This window comes from Tasmannia lanceolata, unplaced genomic scaffold, assembly GCF_043159265.1.
Source record: "Tasmannia lanceolata isolate RefF3 unplaced genomic scaffold, GAP_Taslan_0.1 ptg000008l, whole genome shotgun sequence".
Taxonomy (NCBI): Eukaryota; Viridiplantae; Streptophyta; class Magnoliopsida; order Canellales; family Winteraceae; genus Tasmannia; species Tasmannia lanceolata.
The window spans coordinates 8,624,717-8,634,066 of NW_027518685.1; the positions used below are offsets into that span (position 1 = coordinate 8,624,717).

The 9,350-nt window shown below is 38.7% G+C and overlaps 1 pseudogene across 1 annotated transcript; it reads left to right on the forward strand.

Annotated features, from left to right (window-relative positions):
* LOC143884238 (CSC1-like protein ERD4) lies at positions 1-6,173 on the forward strand (annotated as a pseudogene). Its single transcript, XR_013252802.1, has 4 exons — positions 1-1,875; positions 2,039-2,366; positions 2,549-3,243; positions 3,858-6,173. The product of XR_013252802.1 is annotated as a CSC1-like protein ERD4 (transcript).
* The last annotated feature ends 3,177 nt before the right edge of the window (positions 6,174-9,350 follow it).

A 9,350-nucleotide genomic window follows, 5' to 3' on the forward strand; every position in this document is an offset into this window, starting at 1 on the left:
TGAATTTGATGGACCTGTCTTTTTTATTTTGCTTGGTTTAAATATTTGAAGAATTTGTCTTGCAGATACTTATTTTTTATTGTTTTGGCGGTTTGGTAGTCTGCATTTTTCCAGTTGTTTGTAATCTGAAAAATCATTCTAGGACCTTCCTCACTATTTTTTAAATTAGAGTTTTGAAGAAACCCATCTTTGACATTGGTTGTAACTTGAAACCCGAAGAACACATTTGAAGAACTCTTTGCCACTCTAATATCTCTGTGGGTTTCGTGATGATATCGTGTATTAAATCCGCTTAATATAACTCTTTGCCATTTGAAGAACTCTCCTAAGATTTTTCCCCTATCGTATATTAAATCCGCTTTCCACGATGACGACGGAGACCTAAACATCTCCAAATCTCGACAAAGTGTCAGCAATTTCACAGACAAAATCCTGCCCCAACAGGGTTGGCCGTGGAGGTTTAGGTTTTGAGATGATTCGTTGCATCTCTTAAACGTCTCTGGTAATCTTTGCCTAACTCTTACTCTCTACCTTTCTCTTTAATTCTCCTGCTTTCTTCTCTCAATCTGTTATACCAAACCTAACAGGTGGGCAGCTTGTCTTTTCATAGAATTTTAATCTCTAGACAAGTGGTTATTAAACACATGGTGCCCCCCAATAAAAAAACATTACCCACTTCTAGCTATAAATTTGTTTTATTCTGATTTTATTGTGATGATATCGTGTCATATGGTTGTCATGTTAAATGTCCAGGCATAATTTTCACCAAGGGGTAGCAGGCCACTACAGGATGGTTAGCATCATCCCAGCACGACAGATGTTAGGGGCATGGCCTATCCATGTTGTAGCCTTTTAGTATTCACATCGTTTATTCATTGATCTGATGGGCAATCACGAGATGGCCAAGTGGCCTAAGTCCTATACTCAACAAAGATCTCATTGACAAGATTGAGGAATGCCAATGAGGAATGCTAAAAAAAAATCAACAACTTGGAAACATCCTGAGGGCATTTTTTTTTCATTATGCTTGATCAAAGGTTTAGAATCATCCGTTTAGAGTGGAGCAAAGGACAATAGGTGGGTTTCTTTTATGACCAATAATAAGAGTAGGCATTGACCATCTAATATACGATAGGTGATTTTTCCCGTATTGTATATTAGGTCCGCTTTCCAAGATGACGACGGAGACCTAAACATGTCCAAATCTCAACAAAGTGTCAGCAATTTCACGGACAAAATCCTGCCCAACAGGGTAGGCCGTGGAGGTTTAGGTTTTGAGATGATTCGTTGCATCTCTTAAACATCTCTGGTTATCTTTGCCTAACTCTTACTATCTACCTTTCTCTTTAATTCTCCTCGTTTCTTCTCTCAGTCTGTTTTACCAAACCTAACAGGTGGGCAGCTTGTCTTTTCATAGAATTTTAATCTCTAGACAAGTGGTTATTAAACACATGGTGCCCCCCAATAAAAAAATATTACCCACTTCTAGCTATAAATTTGTTTTATTCTGATATTATTGTGATGATATCGTGTCATATGGTTGTCATGTTAAATGTCCAGGCATAATTTTCACCAAGGGGTAGCAGGCCACTACAGGATGGTTAGCATCATCCCAGCAGGACAGATGTTAGGGGCATGGAGTTCAATAATTTTGTCTTAAAAACAGTGAATAGTGATTTTTTTTACTTCATTCACTTGGAATACTATAGGATATAAGGTCAATTCTAAGGACTGGGTTTGGTGCACTTGGGAAAGACATTCCTTCGAAGATAAGTTGCTTTGTGTGGAAGATTTCCAATAATGCCGTATACATTGATGAAAGAATATAAAAAAGCATAATCATATGGCCTCAAAAAGGAGAATGTTGTATTATGTGTGAGATCCTTGACAATTTATCTGTAAATTGTAACCTTAGAATAGACATTTGGGCTTTATTTCTCAAAAGTGCTTGATGTTCCTTTGATTTACTTTCAATCAATTCGTACTCGACTAAAATTTTTGTTTGGTCTCCTAAAAAAATTCGACATATGGTGGCCAGGTTAAATCGTTAAATGGCGTGGATATCCAGAACCTGCTACATTTATGCAAGCTCATCTCAGGTTGCAAGGAAGAGTACTTGGAGTTCGTTCTGGATAATCAAAATAAGCTGGTGTTGGAGTACAACGTGGCCAAAGGCACCACTGATAGAATTCTAGAACGTTACTTGATACCTTCAGCAACGTCACCTGATCTTATTGATTTCAAAAGGTAGCAAGCTGTGATGCGGTAAGACTCATGAATCGATCTGTCTCAGATTTATCAGATTTATCAAACATGTACTTTGGTAGGACTCCAATTGATTCACCTAATGTCCCCATCTCTCAAAAGTAAGATTTGAGTTACCTATCTTTAACACAAATCAAAGATTTTTTGTTTTCTTTAACACAAATTTCAAGATTTTTGGTTGGTTTATCTTCACAAAAGTTTGTGATTCTTGGGTTGTCTTCTGCTTCAGATTTCTGTTCATCTTTAAAAACTAGATATGAAAATTTTGGGCTGTTTTTTGTAGGCAAGAAAGTTGACACAATCGATTTCTGCAATGAGAAGATAAAAGAACTGGTTCCAAAATTAGAAACTGAACAGAATATCACCATTAAAGAGAAACAGCAACCTTCTGCCCTAATTTTCTTCAACAGTAAGCAGGCTGCAGCCTCTGCCGCACAGACCCTCCACACTCAGATGATTGATACTTGGACAGTAATGGAAGCCCCCGAACCTCGTCAATTGATATGGAAAAACCTTCCAATTAAGTTCTACGAGAGGCAATTAAGGCAGTATACGGAATATGGTATGGTATTTCTGACTGTTGTCTTTTACATGATCCCAATCACGATAATCTCGGCATTCACGACTCTCGATGCTATTGCCATTTTTGAAGCTGGTAGTCAACCAGCCGGAGATTAGGACAGTGTTGGAATCTTATCTGCCTCAGATTGCGCTAATTGTGTTTCTGGCTTTGCTGACAACATTGCTTATGTTTCTGTCCAAGGCTGAGGGTATCCCTTCTGAAAGCCATGCTGTGAGAGCGACCTCTGGAAAGTATTTCTATTTTACAGTATTCAATGTCTTCCTTGGAGTAACAATTGGTGGGACATTGATCAGTTCTGTAAAGACAATCTTGGATAAGCCCAAGACGATTGTAACCATGCTTGTGACTAGCTTGCCAGAGAACACAACCTTCTTTCTCACTTTCGTCTTTCTCAAGTAAGATTTATGTTTTTCCATTTGTGTCCTCATCATTTATAATAATTCAATATTGGGTCTTTCTCACTTATGTTAACTGAGAGCAAAATATTTTCTGTTTTTTTTTTTCCTATTTGTCCTTATCTACAATTTAATGCTTTAAAATAATTCAACTTTGGATCTTGGATCATTCTCATACTATCAACATTTCTCTTAGAGAGTTGTTTCAACACCAAACATTCTTTCTCGCAATTGTTGCTCTGAAGTAAGATTTCCATTTTCAGACATGCTTTTCTTTTGAAATAATTCATTTTCTCGTATTCTCAAATTAATAAACTACAGGCTCAATATTTCTCTTGGAAAATTGCTTCTAGCATTAGTATTTTTGTGTTTCAGCATGGGTTTTGCCTTACTGTAGAGAATTGATTTCAGCATTTGCGGTCGAGAGATGTGTATTGTTTTTCATTGACAATTTTTTTTTTTTTTTGAGATTATATTTCACCTTATTAGAGAGGGACTGCTATTAATTTTGTGTATTGTACTTATTGACCCATTATCTTTTGTTCCTTGACTTTCTACTTGTTTACTTGTTGGTTATGAGGAATTTTTTTCCTTACGTAATAATTTGCCCACAGGTTCTTTGTTGGTTATGGACTTGAGTTTTCCCGGTTGATTCCTCTGATTATTTACCATCTGAATAGGAAGTATCTCTGTAAAACTGAAGTGGAGGTGAAAGAAGCTTGGGCTCCTGGAAATTTGGGTTTTGCCACTAGAGTTCCCAATGACATGCTGATTAGGGGTGCAACTCGGGTTGGGTCGGGTCGGGTTGAGGCCAACCCAACCCAACCCAAAGGCTTCAACCCCCAACCCGAGTTTCTACCCTGCTTGGCTAACCCAACCCAAGCCAAATTGATTTTTCCCTAACCCAAACCCAACCCAACCCAACCTGATTTCCCAAGTTGGGTTGGTTTCTGCTGAAATCTTAATGAAAAAAATGCCTCCTTAAAACAGTTACCCCATCAAATGCCTCTTTAAATCTTAATGAAAAATATGCCTCTTTAAATCTTAATGAAAAAAATCGGAGAGAGAGAGACCCTTGTAGGTCCTGTGGCGGAAGAACCGAAAAAGAATGAGAGATGGTCCGATGGAAGATTGGAGGCTGCTGGCTTCTCTCAAAGAGAAATAGAGAATAAGGATTTTTACCTTCTAGTTTAGAGTTTGCTTTTACTTTTTGTTTTTGACTTTTTGATAAGTATATAAAGTATACACTATTATATTTTCAAGGATAGAAAATTAGAAGGTAGAAAAAACAACACGTGAAAAACTAAAAATGTCAAAAAGTAATGTGTTAATCTTATTCTTTGCCGGGTTACGGGTTGGGTCAGGTTGCCTAATGCCCAACCCAACCCGAATTTTGGTCGGGTTGTCAAACCCCAACCCAGACCCGTACCCAACCCGCCCAAAATTCAGGTTCAACCCGACCCAAGGTGCACCCCTAATGCTGATTATAACAATCGTCCTCTGCTATTCAGTAATAGCTCCTGTGATCATTCCTTTTGGGGTGGTATACTTCGGCCTTAGATGGCTTGTTATCTGGAATCAGGTAAAGTGTGTAAATCTCTTACTGTGTGCATCAATAGCATGTGTAAAACACTCTTACTCTGTACATCTATCACTGAACTTTATGGCTTCCAAGATAAACCTGTAAAATACCTCTCAGCATGAATATTTTGAATTGATCGAAGAGTAATCAATAGAAACATTATGAAGAGTCTCATGAACCACACACACTACTAGTGAGACCGAGAGTAAGACCGAGCAGGGGACCAAACAAATGGGTTCTCGCCACAGCATAAGTGACACAAGCCAGCCCCTAGGTTTAGGAAAATATATAAAAAAGTAATTTTTTTCATGCATGGCACATTTTCATTGTTGTTGGGCTCTCCCATCGGTCTTACTCGATATGTATTAATTAATAAGAAAAATCTGTTGAAAAGTGAGCCTATGTGGCTGCTCTCTCATGCAACGGCCAGTTTGCAAAATGCCTTCCGCAATGGTCCTTTGCAAGTCCATATATAGGGAAATGTTATCAGCACTTCTGTATTTTGATGAGGGCACTCCTCACTTTATTAAAAGTCAGGTATGGCCTGCATCATAGGATGATCCAAACCGTCCATTAGATCGGCCACAGCCTAAATAGGTTATGCCTCCGAAATCATTTCCATAGGTTGATCCTAACCCTCCGATCTATAGAGGCCTACGATCAACCCACCATCCCATCTTGAATTTTCCTTACTTATCAGAGGTTTTATTGAACAGCACGCTTTTCTTCTTTTTTTCGATTTTTTCTCATCACGAAACAAGCTATTTCAGGTTGGATTCAATTGATCACACCCAAAATAATGAATGGACTTCAACTGTTAAGTCTCTACTCATTATCATCCACCAGACTTTTGCATTTCTGCTGAAGCTTCCACAATTCGAAATTTGCGGATATATGCTGTGATCATTGCATTCTATGATACCGTATTTCGTTCAGGCATTTTGTGGAACACTTGTCGGGCTTTGGCAATCTCGCCATGTTCAGCGTATGCCGTAAGCAATCTGTCCAAGAGACAACATCTCTGGATGGCATACGGTTGAAGATTGATTCGGCTTCTTTGAGATTTCCATTCCTTCCATTTTTTGTAATCTGGGAGCTGCAGAAAACCACAAATTTGCTGCTTTTGCTGTTTGAAGAGGTGGGTTTTCTGGGTTTTGAATTTGAGAAATCTTGGACTGCAGTAGAGTAATTGCAAAGGAAATCTGATAAGTCCAGGTAAAGAAAGCATTTGAGAAAGAAAGGGTACTTGTGGTATTTTCTAGCACGACTGAATTCAAGGGGATTTTTTGTGTTTCCGAGAAGAGAGTTTCAAGAAGTGAAGAAAACTATCATCCATGGTTCTCTGGACAGAGAGATTCACTCTCGTATGGGTCCTTCCAAACCACATCTTACCCAATACCTGCAAAAAGAAGGAGAGTGATTTAAAAAACATTCGCAACGGATACTACTTCCAAATTTTAATTTATTCACGAAAATACCCCCTGGGTCTACTGACAATTGAAGCTTATTAATGGCTTACGGATATTGGCACTACCTTATTTTAGGGCTGCAACTTGGGCCGTATCAACCCTACCCGAAAATAACATGGGTCGGGTTTAGAAATCATGGATCTTGGGTAGAGTTGGGTTTTAGATTGTTGTTGGAAGTAGTTTTGAATATATTTTCTATTTTGATAAAAAAATATTGAAGGTTGAGCTTGTTTCTCATTATTTCTCTTATCTCCTCCTGAATCTGTGTGTCTTTTGGTCCTTTGCATTCCTCTTGTTTCGTCATCTATCATCCTTTTTTGGATGGCATCAAGATGACGGCATCAAGATAAGGGAGATATGACAATCCTACTATAGGTGATGCAACAGATGATAAACTTTAAGCACTTCAGAAATAAGTTGAGCAACTAATAATAAAGATAAAGCCGTGAAGTTTTAATGTGATGAATCCGGTATTAGCCATTTTCTTAATCGACATTAACGAAATGAACCAATAGTGAAATTTTCTAACGTGTTTCGGACACCATCAAGATGGAAATTGCAGAATTCCATGTTCTTCATATGAAAGAATTTCTTGATTGGGTTAGCCCAATTGAGAAATTTTTTTTCTTACAAAGAGACACCATAAGGCCAACTTTTGAAGCTAGTGATGATTAAATTTCACAGTTAAACATCCGGAATGGTAGGATAAGGTTCAAGGGACCCTCCTTCAAAAGGAAAACCCCAACAATATTGAAAAATTAAACTCAAGTTTAAAGGAGAAATTTTCTCAAGGTGCTTTTTTTAAAAAAATAACAGCTTTTGTCGAGAGGAGAATAGTTTGAACTATTGCAATTAGAAAATCCATTGAGCACTAAACTATTCGGAAGGTGGACTGCAATAAGGATTGGTTATAATCCAATATCTTCAAGACTCGTTACAAATCTAATAGTAAGGTGTGTTGTATATTCCATAGGAGAAGTTGTAAGGATATGACCCCGCAAAGCATGGTGTACAAACTCAAATCGAAGAATTAACTGCACTCTAAGCCTATTGCATTGCACGATCATATTGCATGGTTCAAGAAAGGTAGAGAGGTAAATGTTGATAAGAAATATTTGCTTTGATGGGGCCAAGGTAAGCTTCTAGCCTTACTCAAATTCATTCTAAAACCACTAGAAATCCCAACTGAAATAAAAGTTAAAGTTTTGGAAACAGAATCTTGATAGTGACTCAAGTTCTAACCAAAGACATGTGAAAACATGACAGGAAAGAAACATGATTAGTATATATCATAGGAGAAATTATATGGTGCCCGTACACTAGCAGGGCATCTGCTCTTGATATTTGATCCAATAACAGACCTATTGGATCAAATATCAAGGGTGGATGCCCTGCCAGCGTACATGCCTGATTGTGGACAGTATAAAATCTCACATCATAGATGGATAGATGGATGCATTTACAATGACTCATCTATGATCTATCTATAATTCATGGGATATACTATGCATGGTTTAAAATTTCGACCGAAATCCGAAATTTCGGTTTTCGGTGGGGACCGAAACTGGTATTTGGCAAAATTTCTACCAAATTTCAGTAATTTCGGTCCGAAATTTTGAGAAAATGACTTTTTAAATTTTTTTTAGAAAAGAGTTACAAAATTTCGGCCGAAATTTCAAAATTTGTCTCCGGAATTTCGAACGAGAGTACCAAATTTCGACCGAAATTTCTAAATTTTGGTCGAAATTTCAGTTTTAGGGAAGACTGAAACCGGTACCGAAATTGAAATTTTAAACCTTGATACCATGGACTTCGCATAAAGGCATTTCGCGGCTTGGTGTTGCAGGTAGGGCTGCAACTCGAGCCGGGTTTTACCCGACCCGCGCATCGACCCGACCCGAAAATACCCTGGGTTGGGTTCAGGTTTCATGGGTTTCGGGTCGAGCCGGGTTTAGCATTCAAAAGCCCGCATGAATCTTGGGTCAAGCCGGGTTTGAAGGGGCCCGACCCGACCCGACCCGACCCGAGTTACATAAGTTATAGTATGTACATTTTTTTCTATTGTTAGTTAAAAGTTAAAAGTGAAAACCCACGCACCCACTGTTACTGTATGTGAGTGTAATTTATGCTTCTATGAGTTGAGTTGATTCAAGTGTTTGATTCAGCATTGTTTGATTGTAATTACAACATTGTTTGATTACAAAATTGTTTGATTCAAGTGTAATGTGAGTGTAATTACATCATTGTTTGATTCAAGTGTAATGTGAGTGTAATTTCTGCTTCTATGAGTTGAGTTGCCTTGCCAAACAAGAATTTTCCTTTAAAAATTGCGTCAACGTGAAAAAACCCGACCCGAGATATTTCTCGGGTAGGGTTGGGTTCTCCAAAACCCGACCCGCCCGACCCGAGTTGCAGCCCTAGTTGCAGGAGAGCAGCCACCTCATATGAATTAAATGATGGGCGGGCTCTACCATATCCACAGAAAACCCATGTATCAGGGCCCGCCATTTCACACTGCATGTGTTTGATGGGTGGGTCCCACCATCACCAACCAATCCATGCATAGGTTGGGGTCCTCCATTTTGCAACTCATCTTATGATGAGTGGAAACATCGTTTTGCACCCGTGCCGAGGATGGGTCAGGAATGTGACTCAAGAGTCAAGACTACGACTAATCCACAATAGGCCGCATTAGATTGTCAAACTCATCCACCACGTGTACGGTGAAGGATGACTTTTATGATCAATGCTGTTCATGTACGTCCCATGCATAACAAGTTTACTCAAAAAAAAAAAAGTTTCTCATTTAAAAAAAGAAAGAAGATAAATGCGCTCCTCCTGTAGGATAATTCGCACCACTTGAAAGGAGGGTATGCGGCAGACTCCAACTTTTAACGCCAATTCACATTGAAGGGTGCGAATTATCCTTCCGGGGGTGCGAATTTATCAGTTCCCTTAAAAAATGGAGTCTGGGCAAAAGAATCGTGCAGTGCGCACCTTTAGCTCCTTTAGTCTAATATGCAACAGCATGAGGAACGAAAGTAACGATGTGAGGT